Source organism: Pelophylax lessonae (assembly GCF_965119305.1).
Source record: "Pelophylax lessonae genome assembly, chromosome: 1".
Taxonomy (NCBI): Eukaryota; Metazoa; Chordata; class Amphibia; order Anura; family Ranidae; genus Pelophylax; species Pelophylax lessonae.
In genome coordinates, this window is record NC_138768.1 from 255,626,651 (window position 1) to 255,645,342 (window position 18,692).

The window sequence follows — 18,692 nt, forward strand, 5'->3', positions numbered from 1 at the left end:
ATCAATATCAAAAGACCATTATTTGTAATTTACAGTTTGTGGGGTACTATATCAAGTGCCTTAGCAAAATCTAGATGCAAATTCTTGGATTTAGTCCATTTTCATTCCTTTTAATAGTTGACATATTATTTATGTAAACTGTTCTGTAAAGCAATACAATTGCAGACTATAAAATCTCAAAGTAAAAGAAATCAAGCTTAAAGGGTAACTCCACTTTCGTGGGGAAAAAAAAAATAGCAAATAAAGAAAAAATAATATAGCGTATACAATTACGACACAAATTGTAATTGAATGTTATTAAAAATGACCTTTCCTTTTCAATCTGTAGTCACTGTAATTTTCTGACAATGCAATACAATATGGCTACCTGGAGCGGTTCTGTACACAGAATGTGTACTGACCACACCCCAGAAACATAATTTCCTGCTTGCATGATTAGCTCATCAATTTTCCCAGAAGTCTGCACTAAGATACAAGTGAGATTTCTGGCATCCCCTGCAACAAAAATCAAATTTTTTGTGAGATACTCCCAATAGGAACATGTCTAAAGGGATGCAGGCCAAACAGCTTTCCTCATTAGAGCCCTGCAGCTTCCACAGCTGATAGATAATTATGAAACCACTCCCATTTGACCCACTCAGCACAGAGGCACAGAGGAACAAACAGGAATGTTTTCAGAATAACAAAAAGGTAGGAATCTGCAACGAGTGTTAAAATCATTGTAATGTACAGCGATTACCCAGAGGGAAATTTTTTTTTTCTCAACAAAAGTGGAGTTATGTAACAGCTAGGACCCTTGTGGATTTCTTTCTACTTCAAAATGACTGTGCTTACAATATCAAAAATATTTACTTCTATAGCATAATGTAAAGGTCTTTATCTGTGATCTATAACTAAAAGTAAATTGGATATGCAACGTGAGAATTATTCAAAATAAAGAAGTAAAGAGAAATGAGTCAGAGTCAGAAGAAATTCAATATTTTAGTTGTCAAATTAGAGGCCTATCCTAAATTCTATTGAAGCCGACATGCATTAGCACATCATGCTGCCATTCAAATCTTGGATTCATTCCAGGTATTCCAGGAATATCCATGTGATTCATGGTCCCTTTAAGACTCCATCTCACACACTAACTCCATATATTAGGGTAAAAGAACATATTCCTTGATGGTGTAGTATTTAAAAGTAGTGATACCTAATAAAATAGTAACTCTTTAATTTACATGTACTGTGTAAATGCGACTTTCCAGTCTCTTGCATCACTTCCGATCCGAAATGCCCTACACGTTTTGTCACAGGTGAAGCCTGTTAATATATATACTGTATATATACTACTTATATTTGTAATGGTACACAATATAGGACATAATTTGTGATACATGTAAACACGATAGAGTCAGTGCAACCAACGGCACCAACCTTTACACATTACACTGCTCTTATTTTGTGGGAACACAACAGGTGGATGCAGCTGCTCATTTTACAATTATTCGCACAATTATTTACAACTTTGAGCACCTCAATTTTGTTTTATGTCTCATTTTATACTTGGGTAGCGCAGAGGTATACTCACATATAATTGTTTCTTCGTGGCTCCAGTGTAGCTACTGAATTGTTCTCTATTGAGTGAGAACTACAGAAAGTACATGCTGATGCAGCAAGTACCACTATGCCCTACGTTAAGGAGTTTCCATCAGTAGGAAATTCTCCTTTCTCGTGACCGCCAACTCTAAGCTTAGAATAGCAGAGGATCTTGGAAAGAGGCTTGGCTAACAGCAGAAATCTTCTTTTCATCCTCCCTCCTTTATCCTCCTTTGCTTCTCCTCCTCCATAAATTCTTCACTCTCCCCAGCTGTCTGTTGTTGAACTGAATAGTGGCCCAGTGCACAACGCTACAATAATATAAAAAAATTAAGCTTTTCAAATGATTTGATGATAGTTTACAGTTGACCCCTGCTAGTTAAATGATAATCTACTGCTTTATCATTTTCTCAAAGCCAAATTACAATAATGCATAATATATACTATATTTTTCCCCATTCACATAACAAAACATTAAAAAAAAAAAAAAATTAAAAACTGCAGCTTACCCTTTTAGATGCTCTTTGTTATGAAGGGGGCTGGGAAGCTATGTTTCACATAATTACCCTGCCTGGAGGCAGATATCTCATCAGTTCTAGTAGATTTGAACACTGTCTGTCTTCAAAAAAGGTTAAAGGCTTAGGAGTTAGGCTTCTACATGGTATGCTATTACTAACTGAACTCTCACAGTCCCAGCTATAGGAACAGATCACACTGTGCTAGCTGAGAAATGCCTGCACCTTCTCAGAAACATTTGACACCTCCTCAGAAATATTTGAAAGGTAAACTTTTTTTTTAGGTATCTGTGTGAATAGGTTAATATGACAAACATAGTTTTTTTTTTTTTTTTTATTTGACTACAAAAGTGGAAAGTGGAAATACACTTTAACCTGTTGCCAACCACCCGCCGCACATTTACTGCGGCAAGGTGGCACAGCTGCGCGAATCAACGTACCTGTACATTGCTCATGCCCACAGGGGAGGGTGTACACGTGTATGCCTGCCAACCCAGCGATCAGATTAGTTCCAGAACCGATCACTTATCGGGTCCAGGCCAATGATTTTTGGCCTGGACCTGTTGATCAGTTCTGGTGAATCACAGAACATCTTGTGCCTGTGTAATGTTAATACAGGCACAGGAAATTATGCAATCTCCCCTTCTGTAGCCCTTTTTTCTTCCAGCTCCAGGAGAGAGCATCAACAGTGAATACACAGGCACTACACTGACACCAGTACACATAGGCACATATTTTACCCCCTGATCACCACCCAGTTAACCCCTGTCTTAGTATCACTATATACAGTGTACATATATTTTACTGATCACTGTATTAGTGTCACTAATAACATTTTAACCTCCTGATCCCCCCTGTTAACCCATTCACTGCCCTATCACATGTCATTATTACAATGTACAGATCTGTGTATCAGGTCTGATCTCTGCTAGTTAGCAGCTCAAACAGTCCTTGATAGGGATGAGCCGAACACCCCCCAGTTCAGCTCACACCAGAACATTGTGAACAGGGGAAAAGTTTGTTAGAACATGCAAACCCCATTGAAGTCTATGGGACTCGAACATGAAAAATCAAAAGTCCTCATTTTAAAGGCTTAAATGCAAGTTAATTCCCACAAAAAGTGTATGGGGGTCTGGGTACTGTCCTGGGGGACATTTACCAATCCAAATTTTTTTTTTTAAAAACAATCGTTTTTACAGGAGCAGTGATTTTAACGATGCTTGAAGTGAAACAATAAAAATGAAAAATTCCTTTACATCTCATGCCTGGGGGGTCCCCTTAATAAGCCTGTAAAGTGGCGCATTTGTGCGATGTATGTAGCCTGCTGCAGCAATACTGACATTTCTAAAGGAAAAAATTAAATTTAAACTTGCTCGTGGCTGTAATGTATTGTTGGATCCCAGCAATACAAATAAAAAACATGAAAAAAAGGGTGTGTGTCCCCCCCCTCCCCAGTCCATACCAGGCCCTTCGGGTCTGGTACAGACTTTAAAATTTAAAAAATCTGGAAAAAAAAAACGGTGGGGGGGGGGGGGGTGGGTCCCCGCTAGATCCGTACCCTTATCCGAGCAAGCAGCCTGGCTGGACAGGATAAGGGGGGAAAAGCGAGCGCCCCCCCCTCCTGAACCATACCAGGTCACTTGCCCTTAACATGGGGAGGGTGCTTTGGGGTTCCCCCATGTTGATGGAGACAAGGGCCTCTTCCTGACAACCCTAAGCTGTGGTTGTGGGGGTCTGTGGGTATGGGACTTATCGGAATCTGGAAGCCCCCTTTAACATGGGAGCCCCCAGGTCCCGCCCCCCTTCCCCCGTGTGAATGGATATCAGGTACATAGTACCCCTACCCATTCACCAAAAAAGTGTACAAAAAAAATAAAGGCAAAAGCCAGTTTTTGACAAGTCCTTTATTAAAAAAAAAATAGTGTCCCCCGATGTAAATCTATCATCAATCACATCGCCCACCGCCGCCCCCGAAAAATAGAAAAAAAAAAAAAGCTCCTGCCTCTTCAGATGCCTCCCGCATAAGGAGCTGTTTGAGTTTGACAGCTCTTTTATAGGAATCTGACGTCACGAGCGTCCCATAATGCACTGCCCAGGTGCAGTGAATAAATTACTGACGTCACGTCAGAAGGGGTGGTGCCACCGGGTGGTGTCCCTGCCCCTTTCCTATAAAAAAGCTGTCACAGCTCCAGCAGCTTATTACGCAGCTCATTTTTTTTTCTATTTTTCGGCTGTTGCGGGCGATGTGATTGACGATGGATTTACATTGGGGGGAAACTATTTTTTCATTTTTTTAATAAAGGACTTGTCAAAAACTGGCTTTTGCCTTTATTTTTTTTTTGTACACTTTTTTTGTGAATGGGTGAGGGTACGATGTATCCGATATCCATTCACATGGGAGTGGGGAAGGGATCTGGGTGCCCCCTTGTTAAAGGGGGCTTCCAGATTCCGATAAGCCTACAGCCTTCCGATACACGGCTGTGGTATAAGCAGTAGCTTTATATAGTGTGGGGCGTGGACTTAGCCCCTGAATCTTGAATGTCTAAAGACGCTTTGCCTTTGGCCAATCATGGACATTGTGCTGTGATTGGCCAAAGCATACAGATCATGTGCATGCTTTGGCCAATCATCAGACAATCAGTAATTTATTCACTGCCCCAACGCAATGCATTATGGGGAGCTCATTGGCGGGCGAACTTTGTTTGTGTGTTCAGCGAACACACAAACACCTGATGTTCGAGTCTAAATTACGTTTGACTCGAATTTGAAGCTCATCCCTAGTCTTTGACAACCAGGTGCTTTTTTACCTGTGAGTCTCACTAGGTACCTATAAATTTATTGGCCAAAATGTCCAAACAGAGGTACACTAGTGAAGAGGCCTACACAATGCTTAGCATGACAGATTAGAGTGATGGGGAAGCCTCACTGTCAGAATCAGGCTCAGTATTTGAACCTGTAGAAAGCAGCGGCACCTTGACAGATAGCTCTGAGGACAGAGTAGGTGCAACAATTACAAGGTTCTCGTATGCAGGAGTGTCAGTACTAGTGCCGCTCAACCTTCTGGTGAACTGGTGAGCACCAGGGGCCTAGTAATTCTTGGTTACATAGTTACACATATAGTTACATAGTTACATAGTTTGTGAGGTTGAAAAAAGACATCAGTCCATCCAGTTCAACCTATGATGTGCCTGTGTTTGCTGTTAACCGTACATTGTATACCCCTGTATGTTGTGGTCTTTAAGGTGCCCATCTAATCGTTTTTTTAAACTATTGATGCTCCCAGCTGACATGACTGCTTGTGGAAGAGAATTCCACATCCTTACTGCTCTGACAGTGAAGAACCCCTTACGTATTTTAAGGTTAAACTGTTTTTCCTCTAGTTTTAGTGAGTGGCCACGTGTCTTATTGTATTCCCTTTCTCTGAAAAGTTTGTTCCTTATGCTAGGGTCGCCAGTACAGTATTTGTACATTGATATCATATCCCCCCTCAATCGTCTCTTCTCCAGAGAGAATAGGTTTAGTGCTTGTAGTCTTTCCTCATAGCCAATGTTCTCCATTCCCCTAATTATTTTTGTTGCCCTTCTCTGGACTCTCTCCAGTTCCAGCACATCCTTCCTGAGGACCGGTGCCCAGAACTGGACAGCATACTCCAGATGTGGCCGGACCAGAGTCTTGTAGAGCGGGAGAATAATCTCTTTATTTCTGGAGTGAATCCCCTTTATATACATGCTAGTATTCTGTTGGCTTTGCTTGCAGAGGCTTGGCATTGCATGCTACGGCCAAGCCTGTTGTCTACCAGTACCCCCAGGTCCTTTTACATCCTAGACTCACCCAGAGGTTTCCTCCCCCCCAGTGAGTAGCTTGCTTTCATGTTTCTGACGCCCAAGTGCATTACTTTACATTTTTCAACATTAAACCTCATCTGCCATGTAGTTGCCAACCCCATTATTATGTTCAGATCCGCTTGTAAGGTTTCCAAATCCTGCATAGAAGATATTGGCATGCTTAATTTAGTATTATCTGCAAATACTGAGATTGTACTCGATATCCCCTCCTCTAGATCATTTTATGAATAAATTAAACAGTATTGGCCCCAGGACAGAACCTTGAGGGACCCCACTTTCCACACCCACCCAATCCGAGTACTCCCCATTAATCACCACCCTCTGGACTCTCCCCTGGAGCCAGTTCTCTATCCAGGTGCTCACCCTATGGTCCATACCTACCTTCCTTAGTTTGTACAATAAGCGTTTGTGGGGAACGGTGTTAAAGGCCTTTGCAAAGTCCAGATACATCACATCCACAGGCTTACCTTTATCTAGGTGGCAGCTCACTTCATCATAGAAGGTTAAGAGATTGGTTTGGCAAGAACGATTTTTCATGAATCCATGCTGATTACTACTAATAATACCGTTTTCATTACTAAAGTCTTGTATGTGGTCCCTTAACATCCCCTCCAAAATCTTGCAGACTACTGATGTTAGGCTAACCGGCCTATAGTTACCCGGGATATATCTCAGCCCTTTTTTAAATATTGGTACCACGTTGGCTTTTTTCCAATAAGCTGGCACCATACCTGTCAGTAGACTATCCTTAAAGATCAAGAATAATGGTCTGGCAATCACCTGGCTGAGCTCTTTAAGAACCCTCGGGTGCAAGCCATCCAGTCCCGGTAATTTATTTATGTTAAGTTTCTCTAGTTCAGTTCTAAGTCTATCTTCTGTTAGCCATGGCGGTACTTCCTGAGGTGTATTATTTAGTTTGGCATTACAAGCTGAGTTAGTGTAGCCCCCCGATTCTTTTGTGAAGACTGAAGAGAAGAAATTATTTAACACTTCCGCCTTTTCTCTGTCCTCTGTGGCCATTTTTCCTTTGTCGTCTTTTATGGGGCCTGGCCTTGCTTTCTTACTGTTTATATACTTAAAGAATTTCTTGGGGTTCTTTTTACTCTCTTCCACTATAAGTCTCTCGCGTTCTATTTTAGCCGCCTTGATTTCGTCTTTATATTTCTTATTACACTCTTTGTGATGCTTGAATGCTGCCAATGACCCCTCAGTCTTCTATTTTTTGAAGGCCTTTTCTTTAGTTTTAATATGCATTTTTATGGTGGAGTTTAGCCGCCCAGGGTTCAGTTTTGCTCTTTTAAATGTATTTCCCTTTGGAATGCACTGGCCAATCCCTTTGTTTAGTATGCTCTTGAAGCACTCCCATTTTTTCTCTGTGTTCTTTGTTCCCAGGGTTCTAGACAAACCAGCACTGCAGTAACACTTGGTGACGTGGCAAATCCTATAAGCGCAGTTCAAGCTGGTGCAGGGGCTAGCACATGTAGTGTCCCGCAGCCACCAAGAATTCAAAGACAGGCCTGTAGAGCCCATAGAGTCCTTCCTGATATGCTTGCAAATCCTGATTGGGAGCCCTCCACTTCTGCAGCACCTGTAAATCCCCCATTCACTTACTCCCCTTAGTTTTTTAAACTGTTTTTTATGAAAGATCTGTACAGATCTATTGTGGACCAAAGCAATTTATATGCCGTTCAATTTATCAGTTTATTTAGAAACATTCAATTTATTTAGAAACATATCACTGTTTCCGATTTTAGAACATTTCTGGGTCTATCCCTCCTCATGGGCATTACTAAAATGAGTGAGTTGCGGTCCTATTGGTCCACTGACCCAATTCATCTTATGCCCGTGTTCTCTGTTGCCATGACCAGGACTAGATACAAACAAATCTTGTGGTTCATTAATTTCAATGACAATAAACTCTGTCATCCTCGGGGTGATCCTGGATATGACCAGCTTCACAAAATTCAGCCCCTCCTAAATCACGTCAACCAAAAATTTGCAGCCTTGTATATGCCCCAACAAGCTGTCTGCGTCAATGAGTCCCTGATTAAGTTTTCTGGCTGCCTTGTTTTCAAACAATTTCTCCCCAGCAAACATGCCAGATATGGGGGTCAAGATGTATAAGCTCTGTGACAGGGCAACAGGCTATACATGTAGTGACCCCATTTTGGAAGATAGAAACCGCAAGCTATTTCCTTAGAGGCATGTTGAGTCCATGGAATATTTTATATTTTGCCACAAGTTTCGGGAAAATTACAATTTTTTTTTTGTTTTTTTTTTACACAAATTTTCATTGAAATTATATATTGCTCAAATGGGTACATGTGAAATTACACCCCAAGATACATTGCACCACATTGTGAGACTTTTTGGCAGTCTAGCCGTGTACAGGACCCAGAAAACCAATCACACGCCTTCAGAATGTATTTTGTGGCAAAATATAAAATATTCCATGGACATGCCTCTAAGCAAATAGCTTGGGGTGTCTACTTTCCAAAATAGAGTAATTTGGGGGGGGGTGGGGGGTTGTGCTATTTTGACATTTCAGGTAGCCAGGAAAAGCAGCAGAATGCATTTTGGGATATATCATTTCAATGACAACTTTGTGTAAAACTTTGTCATTTTTCAAATACTTGTGACAAAAAAATTAAATATTTAATGGGCTCAACATGCCCTTCAGCAAATTCCTTGGGGTGTCTACTTTCCAAAAAGGGGTAATATGGGGGAGGGGGGGGTTTGTACTGCCCTGCCATTTTAGCACTTCAGGAAATGATATAGCCAGTCAGAAAGTAAAAGCTGCGTAAATCCCAGTATATACACCATAGTTTGTTGATGCTATAAATTTTGCGCAAACATAAAAAAATATACGCCTAATGAGATTTTTTTTATCAAAGACATGCAGCTAAATACATTTTGGCACTAAATGTATGACAAAAATTACATTTATTGGATAATTTTTAAAAGAAAAAGTAGAAAATATCATTTTTTTCCTCAAAATTTTCGGTCTTTTTTCGTTTATATCACAAAAAAAAAAAAATAAATCACAGTGGTGACCAAATACTACCAAATAAAATAAAGAAATCTCTATTTGTGGGGGAAAAAAAAGACATATGTTTTGTTTGGGTACAGCATTGCACGACTGCACAATTACTAATAAATTTGCGTAGTACCTAATTGCAAAATATGGCCTGATCATTAAGGTGGTAAAACCCTACAGTCCTTTAGGTGGTTAAGAGGTGAACTCCTCTTGAAAGACAAATCTAAACACTATTTACACTACACTTTGGGGTTGATTTACTAAACTGAAGAGTGTAAAATCTGGTGCCGCTCTGCTTAGAAACCAATCAGCTTCCATTTTTTTTTTTTTTTTGTCAAAGCTTAATTGAACAAACTGAAGTTAGAAGCTGATTGACTACCATGCACAGCTGCACCAGGTTTTGCACTCTCAAGTTTTAGTAAATCATCCCCTTTTATGCTTTACTGCTGCACTATAATATTATATTATAATAAAACCTTCAGAAATACAAGAAAGTTACCAGGGATCTTCACACTTACCAGTAAGAGCCGAGCGTGCCTGGAATTTAAAAATAGGTAAATGTGGCAGGATTTACCTAAACACTCCTGGGGCACAGAGTAAACAGTTATGTATTTATATATGTAGTACACTGTTGATGTTTTCATCAATCATACTAGATCTGAATGATATCCCTATTTATTTGCAAAAGTATTCTACAGAATTTCATGTTCTTAAAACAGAAACAGATTAGACATGTAAACAGGTACTTTATGAGTTGTATTTTTAGTAAAGTGCATACACTGCAGAGTTCAATGCATACTACATTTATGTTTACAAAAAAAAATATGCATTCTACTTTCTCAGGTTCTTTGTTGTTTAATTTTTTATGCGCCATTCTTAAAAACTGGGAGGATGGTTATGAAGGGCTATAAACAGAGAACAGCCTCGGGCACAAAGTATACTTTGTCTGCCACAGGAAATTACCTTTTAATGCTGAACTCTAGACAGATACAGCGTGTAAAATAAGTATTGAACACGTCACCTATTTTCTAGGTAAATATATTTCTAAAGGTGCTATTGGCATGCAATTTTTTTCCACATGCGGGTTGAAACCCATACAATCCATACATACAAAGAAACAAAAAAAAAAAAAAAAGTTCACAAATGTAGCAATACTTATTTTGCCTTCTGTATAAAAGACACAAATGAAAGCAGCCCTGTAATCATTTAACATATCATTGGGTGGCCCAATGACTTCTCCTGCAAAATGACGGGATAACATATGTATTAGCATGCAAATTATGCGTGTTAGCATTCTATGGTGACAGTCATTTTCAGTGGTACCCCAACACATTAACCCAGTGCAGTACACCACAATGCTCAATAGCACACTATCATGTGATGTGCTGTCCTGTGTAAAAAAACTAAATGATGCATGATATAATGCAATGCACATTAACATTAATTCAACAGCGTAAGTACCTACATTTGACCTCACATCAGCCTTTTCACATCTCTGTACAGCATAGCTGGAGCATGAGAGGAAGAAGCAATACAAGGAGCCATTCAGTTCATATATTGACAAGAAGCACGCTGATAGGACTAAGGAAAATGACAGAGAGATGAACTAAAAACTGTGCTGCCCCTTCTTTCATTGTCTAGTCACAGGCTGGGCTGGTCCAGGACAACCGTTACCTCAGCTCAAAGGAAGTATGTGAATGATGCTGGTCAGCGACAATCAGATTGGAGACAAATAATGACATTAAAATGTGAAGGTGAAATCTCTAGATGGAAAATAAATATTGCAGCAAAATGTGGTTGTATTACCTTTTAGTGGGAATATCATTTTAGTTTCAATACATTTTTATTGGGTTTTAACAACATAGATAATACAAGAACAGAACAATATCTGAGATGCACATAGCAAGAATGCAATGATTAAGGCACATAAAACAGTATTGCAGCATGACTCCAATGAGAGAAGACACCATACCCAAAAGGCACAGAGTCAGATGCTACTAAAAACCTTGACACACACACCCCTCTGATCTCTCACAGGTGGCCAGAGAGGGACGTGTCATAGCAGGTAGATGTAAATTCAGTATAGCAGAGACATTGTGTACCCAGTCGGTCGGTCGTGTCTGTCCAACAGGGAGGTAAAAAGTCCTAGAGGCGTGCCGACTTGGAACTGTCGGGCACCAAACTTAGGGCTTAAATGTCACAGTCTCAAAATCTCAAAACTCAAAAACATTAGTTAGAAACACTAGCGGGGTGTCTAGTAGTCCAAGGTTCCCAGGCCAGATAGGCAGTTTGGTATTTGTTGCTAGACGAGGCAAACATGAGTTCATACATAGCATGTGTTTGGATAGTTTGGACAGTTTCACAGTTTTTAGAAGCATCAAGGTGTTTCCAGTGTCTAAGGTGAACCAAGCGTGCCGCCAGCAGTATGTGGGCGAGTAACGTCTGGAGGTGTCTAGGTGTTTTGTCTATGCCCAGGGAGCAAAGTGCCAATGGAGGGTGTCAATGAGAAGGAGGATCCTACGATATTAGAGATTATGTTCGAGATGCCATTCCAGTAGCTCGATAGTTTTGGGCATGCCCACAGCATATGGAAGAGAGTGCCGAATTTCCCACATCCCCTCCAGCACAATGGAGACGAGTGCAGTGAGAACTTCGCAATGCGTTGGGGAGTGAGGTACCACCTCAGATTCAGTTTATGGGTTAGTTCCCACAAAACAGCACATTTAGTAGCCGCATATGTGGTGGTCAGTGACTTTTGCCACTCCGAGTTGTGGAATTGCATGTCGAAATCTCTTTCCCACAGAATGTAGGGGGAGGTTTTAACAAAGGTGGTTTTATCCTGAAAGGTATTGTAGAACAAGGAGATACTCTTAGTTCTGGGGACCTGAGCTGTGGGAATATAATTTTAATCGTGTTATTTTTTTTGATGAAGTTCTGCTTTAAAAATGAAAAATGTAATAAACTCCAAATTTTTCATACATGCCAAAAACATTATCTCCCTAACACACAATCCAGTTATCTGTTTAACTGTTTTCCTGCTGTCTGGTTTATCAAGCATGTGAAATGCTGTCTATGCCTGCAGAAGCCCACTATTTCCTTTTTTCCTTCATAAAATGTTTCAAATTGAAATGTTTCTGAAATTGGCAGTATATCTTTGTAGGTCTTTGTTGCTCAGTGATAAACAGATCCATTTCGGTCTTGTGACGCTTCTAAATATTGCAAATATCATTTGTACAGCCCCTCCTCTATTCCTCAGCTCCCTGGGCTAGCTGTTCCCATATCTGACATATTGAATAGGCTTTTTTGCAATTCCCAGGCCCAGCACTCTTAATATATCACTTCAATTTATCTCCGCACTGCAGAAAGTCAAACGCTGACTGCTCCATTACTCACATGCTGGATAAATTGTGTCACATTTAGCAAACTTGCTGCGTATCCAGTTTTCACACACATTATGCTCTTCCTAGGGATCAGTTTTTCTGCATTCTAAGAGCCATTTTCTAATGAGTACCCCAAGAAAGCCGATGATCTATCAAAAGTGGGTCATAATAGAAGTAGAAAAGTGACATGCTGCAGAACTAGCAGCCCAGTACATCTATGTATGAGCAACTAACATTTATCTAAATAAGACTTTTGCCACCTCTGGACCCAGCAATCTATTTGCGCAAGTCAATTCTACTGTGTATGGGAAACACAAGTTGTAGGGGAGTTGTGAATTAATGGTCAGTATTAATCTTAAACAAGCAGGTTCAGTAGCACTCTGGGACTCTTATTCTTGTACTATATGTTCCAAGGCTGCTGATTCAACAGCTTCACACAAAAAGCCACAGTGAAAGCTATAAGGATTGTTCATCCTCTCAGTGCTTCGTTTTTTTTTCTTTCGGATGAACTGCATCTTTTACAGATATACTGCAACCTGTTTTCAAAGAGGAGCAAAAGTAGATTGCTAACCTGCTAAACCACTGACGCAATGGGGACTGGAAAATTCAGCAATATTACAATTATATGTGAAAATTCCCTTCTGTATTTCATGAATGCTTGCTTATTGAAGGGAGATGATAATGTTTTGCAGTCTGTTTTATTTATTGATTTTAAGTTTATACATTTTTTAAATCATCTTTTATATGTTGTTTAGACACCTTGCTGAAAGCAGGATTGTCTTTTTAAATTTAGGCTGCATGACTGCAGTCAGCTAATGCTATGTTTCTTTGTCTGCCTTTTTAGCTTCGTCTAAGTTCAGCCTGGCTGTCAGTTCTCCCTTCTGACAATAGGTGGCACTGTCATCTCTGGCATTAGTGGAAGATCACACAGTGGGCCTGGATTTTAAATAGTCATATCTTTTCATCACCAACCACTATGAATTTATTTGCCAGTGGAGCATCACGGGAAAAGGTATACATATTTGGGGTGGGGCTGATGCAAGCTCTCTTCCTCCCGGATTGCAGCCTGGGGAAGGTGCCTGTGATGGAGCTGTTTTTTTAAGGCCTGCCTAAAAGGGGCCTAGATGTGACTAGGCCTGGATCTTAGGCCTGTATGTAACTGGATTTAAAACTGTCTCTGTCTGGAGGCAGGATGAAGACCCAGTTGTTGCTAGTGGATGCTCCTTCAGAAGAAGGGGCATAGGCTGGAGTTCCAGAGGTGGCTAGTCAACTCTTCTAGAAGAATTTGATGGCTACTAGTGATGTCTACTAATGAATACTAAAACAGGAATGTTGAATTTGACACAAAGGCCCTGTCCTGTGCAGTAACATGTGGGGTCCAGAGGCAGTCCAGTTCTGCTTTAACATGGAGCATCTACTATAACCTTAAAGTGGTTCTAAAGGCAGGAGATCTTTTATCTTAAAGCATTCTATACATTAGGAAAGAAAACCTTCAGCCCCCCTCAGCCCCCCCCCCCCAATACACACCTCAGCCCCATTTTAATCCAGCGTTGTTGCACGAGAGCCTGGGCTGTCCATGACTCTCCCTTCTCATTAGTTGAGATAGCAGCGGGAGCCATTGGCTCCCACTGCTGTCAATCAAAATCAGTGAACATTTTTCTCTTGTATTTCAACTTTAGGTACAGTTAACCTTTAAAAGGAATGTATAATGGTTCTTATTTTTTTTTTTTGTAGGTTTATACTTTTAAACTGACATTTTGTATGTTTTTTTACAATCTGTATAACATTTTGTTTTATAAATAGGAGCTTAATTTAGGGTGGCACATGGTATTCACAAAGCAGATATGCACAATTTACTTAGATTTAAGCATATGCTACTGTAAATTATGTACACGTGAAAGAAAATGTGTAATTTGCAACAATTACTAAGCAGCAGCAGAATGCTTTACAATGTTAGCTATGGATGAAAGCAGATAGTTTGTCATTTAAGTCATACAATAGTGGATACAACATTTAAATAGAGAGCAAGAAAGCATTCCCATTGAGTTATTTCTAGAGATGGCCTTGCGGTTCGCCCGGCGGTCGGTTCACGGCGAATTTTGCTTGTTCGCTACCCGCCTAATTTGCGGACACATGGCGTTGTTCGGGGCGGCCATATTTGTTTACATTGGGGAGAACTTTGACCCGTGACACAGTCGTCAGGTGGAACGGGACAGCCAATTGAAACATTCCAGCACATGGACAGTCCCCCTACCTTATAAATAGACCCAATCTGGCGGCCATTTCACATTCTGTTTTTTTGCCAGTGTAGGGAGAGGTCTGCTGTGCTCATCATGGAGAGTTTGCTAGACACAAATAGCGCTGTGAAGATCCACAAAAGTCCTTTTCAGGGCTGGTATTTTTTGGTATAGGTATAGGTCTAGTATCTTTTGAGCTTAGGGAGAGGTATCCAGTGGTTGCTTTAGGGGCAGTTAGAGATTGGCTGCAGTCACAAACAAATCGCTCTGTTAATGTCCACAAAAGTAATATAAAGGGCTGTAAATTTTTTGGTATTGCTGTGCAGTGCACTAAAAAAGGGGGGGGGAGGGGCTGTTAATCCACAGTATAATATACTTTGTAGAAAGCATATTATAGTGGATTAGTAGTATTATTGTGCACTGTGCAGCATTGTGACAGGTGTGGTGGTGGGACTGAGCGACACTACATGCCTAATTTTTCAGACTGGAAATGAAAAACAATGGATCTGTAAAGGTTCCGCCAAATTGTGGAATGGATGCGGAACCATTTTACAGATGTGTGAATGGACCCTATATGTATTAGACAATGTATTTACCGGCTGCTGTCAGTTCTGGCTGATTTATGAAAAAAATATATATATATTTTTTGCTGTAAAAAAAAAAAAAAAATTGAGGGCAACTTTTTCAATTGCAATACTTCTGTTATGACATTGCCCATGTGCTGGGACTATTTGTGCACAGCTAGTACGTCTTTTGTGGCTGCAAATATGACCTAAAGGTTTTTAAAGTTCGCCTCCCAATAAAGTCAATGGGAGGCGAACTTTAAAAATCTTTAGGTCATATTTACTCGCGGTTCACTGACTTTTGAGAAAATTTCCGGCTGGCGTTCGCGAACCGCCCCGGCCGATGTTCGTCCATCACTAATTATTTCCACACACCAGAAGTGAATAGTACTGCAGATCCTCGATGTATTCAAAATGCCAATCATGACTATGTTGATGAGATGGGTCAAACTTTATGCCAACGAATACCTATACACAAATTCACAGTTAGGGCTCTTTCACACGGGCGGTCCGATCAGATCCGCCTGTCAGTTTTTTAGGCGGATCTGATCGGATGCCCCATTCAGCCCTATGGAGCAGCGGATGTCAGCGGTGACATGTCCGATGACACCCGCTGCCATCCGCATCCGATCCTGTCCGTGAAATCCGGACGGATGGAAACCCTATTTTCCATCCATCCTGGGGATCGGCTCGGATGGGATCGGATGAGAGCGGACAGGCGGTCCGCTCTCATCCGATTCCCCATAGAGAGCAGCGGGGGCTGTGACACCTCCCTCTCCGCACTGCAAGCGGAGACGGAGCTGTCATCCGCCGGCTCAGCGAGGATCGTGGATCGATCCCCGCTGAGCCGCACGGATCCGCCTACGGAGGCGGACCGTGTGAAAGAGCCCTTAAAACAAAAATTGTGTTTTTGTTTTGGTTGTATTTTGCAGGTGGCTACAAGATAAATTATTCAGAATTACAAAGGTGTATCAACATTTCTAGACCATTTGACCTTATGAACACTAGGTCCTTTGAGCAGCTGTCACATGGACAGCACAGCATCCTAGATGCTTTTGTAAATGGATGAGCAGAACCTGGTAGGGTTTTAGGAGACTCTAGATCCCACTCAGGTCTGCTCATCTTGTGATTGAGAACAGGCAGTGGGTGGATCCATAGCCAATAGACAGCCTGCTATTAGCAATAGAATCTGCCCACTGCCTGTTGACAATGATGTGGAGAAAGAGTACCTAATGGGAAACTAGTCTCTCAGTTCCCACACCAAGTTCTACCCACTGTCAACGTCACTGGTTGCTAGAAGCCATTGGCTGTGAAGCTGACAGTGTCCTTGAAAACTAGTAACTAGTAGGGGAGGTAGTAGCAGTGGCAAACATGCCACTCTAATACACAGCATAAGAAGAAAGGCAATGTGCCTATCCCTGTAAGCCAAGTTAGAGTTAGCCTTAATTTCCTCCAGTTTTGATATCTATAAACTCAAGGTAATCATTTTTTAATTTATTGCGGCCACTTTTTTTAGAGTGGCACTATAAGGAACTATTCTGCCGTATACAATGGAAAAACTACCCAAATGAACAACAGAGCTTTTTTTTCATCTGTCACAGGCTATTTTAAAATGTTGTAATTGCTTGAAATTCCCTATATGTGTCTTTTTTTTTAACTATGTGACCATGTTCTGTGCATAAATATGTGGTTTTCAGATCCAATATAGTATAATGCCTGATAAAAAAAAAGACAATAAAACATGAGTTAACCAAACAGTAAAAGGTGTCATTTGAATGAATGTTAACATTCTGCTTGCAATTTCTAAACAAAGAACACAGCGCTCAAAAGAAGCCATGTGGAGCACACTTTAAATTCCCCCCTTTGACTTTCCCAGAAGAAGAGTGCACCACTGCCAGTCATGTCAGCCAAGATCCTTCAAACATGGAACGCTGGCTGAAAGAATCAAAGAAAACCCAGTTCTCTTGTTTTTTTTATATGATTGTGTTAATCAGATGTCTACAAAATGAATACCTATATTATCTATATACACATATGTTATATATTTGTGAGCTAATACAGCCTTTCAAAGACTGCATAATCAAATGCGGCTTTTTGGTGCCTGTAGTGGAGTCTACAGTGGACTGTATTGGACTCTTGGAGCCCAGCTATTAGTTGTGGGAGTGGAATCAGTGCAGAGGCATAACTAGAACCTTTAGAGCCCTAGTGCAAGAAACCATGAGGGGCTCTCCTGACCCCCAGCCGGGGCCCTCCCCCCCGAGTCTGGTGGTAAAACGCCAGTGTCCAGTCACAAGTGTGACCTTTGTGACCATGGTAGTTCTACCAGTGCTGGCAGTAGCCTTTTATTTTTGTTATTTTATTATTATACAGGATTTATATAGTGCCAACAGTTTACACAGTGCTTTACAAAGTAGAGGGGGGCAGTGGAGAGAGGACCTAAAGGGGAACTAGTCCCTCATTTCTCAAACCAGGTTCCACCCACTGTCAAGGTAAATGGTTGCTAGAAGCCATTGGCTGTAAAGCAAACATGCCACTGTAATACACAACAGAGGGAGAAAGGCATTCTGTCTATCTATATACGCCAAGTTAGAGTTAGCCTTAATTTAATTTTTTTTTTTTTTTTAATTTTACCATTTTTACATATTTTTTTTACAATTTTATAAGGAGCCCTGTTGGGGGACTTTGGTGAGACACCAGGGGTCTAAACAGAAGGAGATTGAGGACACAGCTCTCAACCTTGATCACTGCAGGTTCAGTTGCACAGAATGAATAGACAGGGATAGCTCTGTACAGAGCTTACCATTAATTTACAAACTGAAGCATAGTTTACTATGTTTCAGTTATGAATGGAGCCAGTAATAGGTACAGATCACTGACTCTCCATTCAGAAAATGAAGGGGTCAGTAAATTAAACATTTACTGGCCCCTTCCCTGCTCTCCAGTCTGACAGATATCCATCAGCAGCCAGTAGGAAAGGGGAGGGGGAACCCAGCAGAGCTTCAAGGGATGAGGGGGGCAGCAGAAAAAAGCTAGATAGGAGGATCAGCGGGGACATATAGAGGCTTCTCCTCCTGTCCCTTCCACAGACTTTCAGTAGCTGCAAGATTAAAATAGAGAGATTGGTTCCTCTATATGCAGCCCTCCCCACTGCTTATCCTATCCTGACATACAGGGGGTCATTCTGCATGGGACTGGGTTGCAATTGCAACCCAGGCAACCCCTGTAGGTACACCCTAGGATCAGTGGTTAAGGGTAATGGCAGTGTTTTCTGCTAGCAACATGCCCCCAGTCTCTCACTGTCTTCTGCAGTACTTCTTAGGTCTCCAGCCAAACTTGTAGCATTATCTCTTCCAGAGTCTGCAGTCCATTTCATACACTAAACATTATGTGAGGCTCTTTGGTGATGTCACAGGCCACAGAGACCACCTGTACCTTGTAAGTTGACAACCATTGGTATAAAAAATGTAGTTCTCACTACAAAAAGAAACATGTTTGCTTCATTTTAAAATAAATGTCAACATACAGTAGTATACT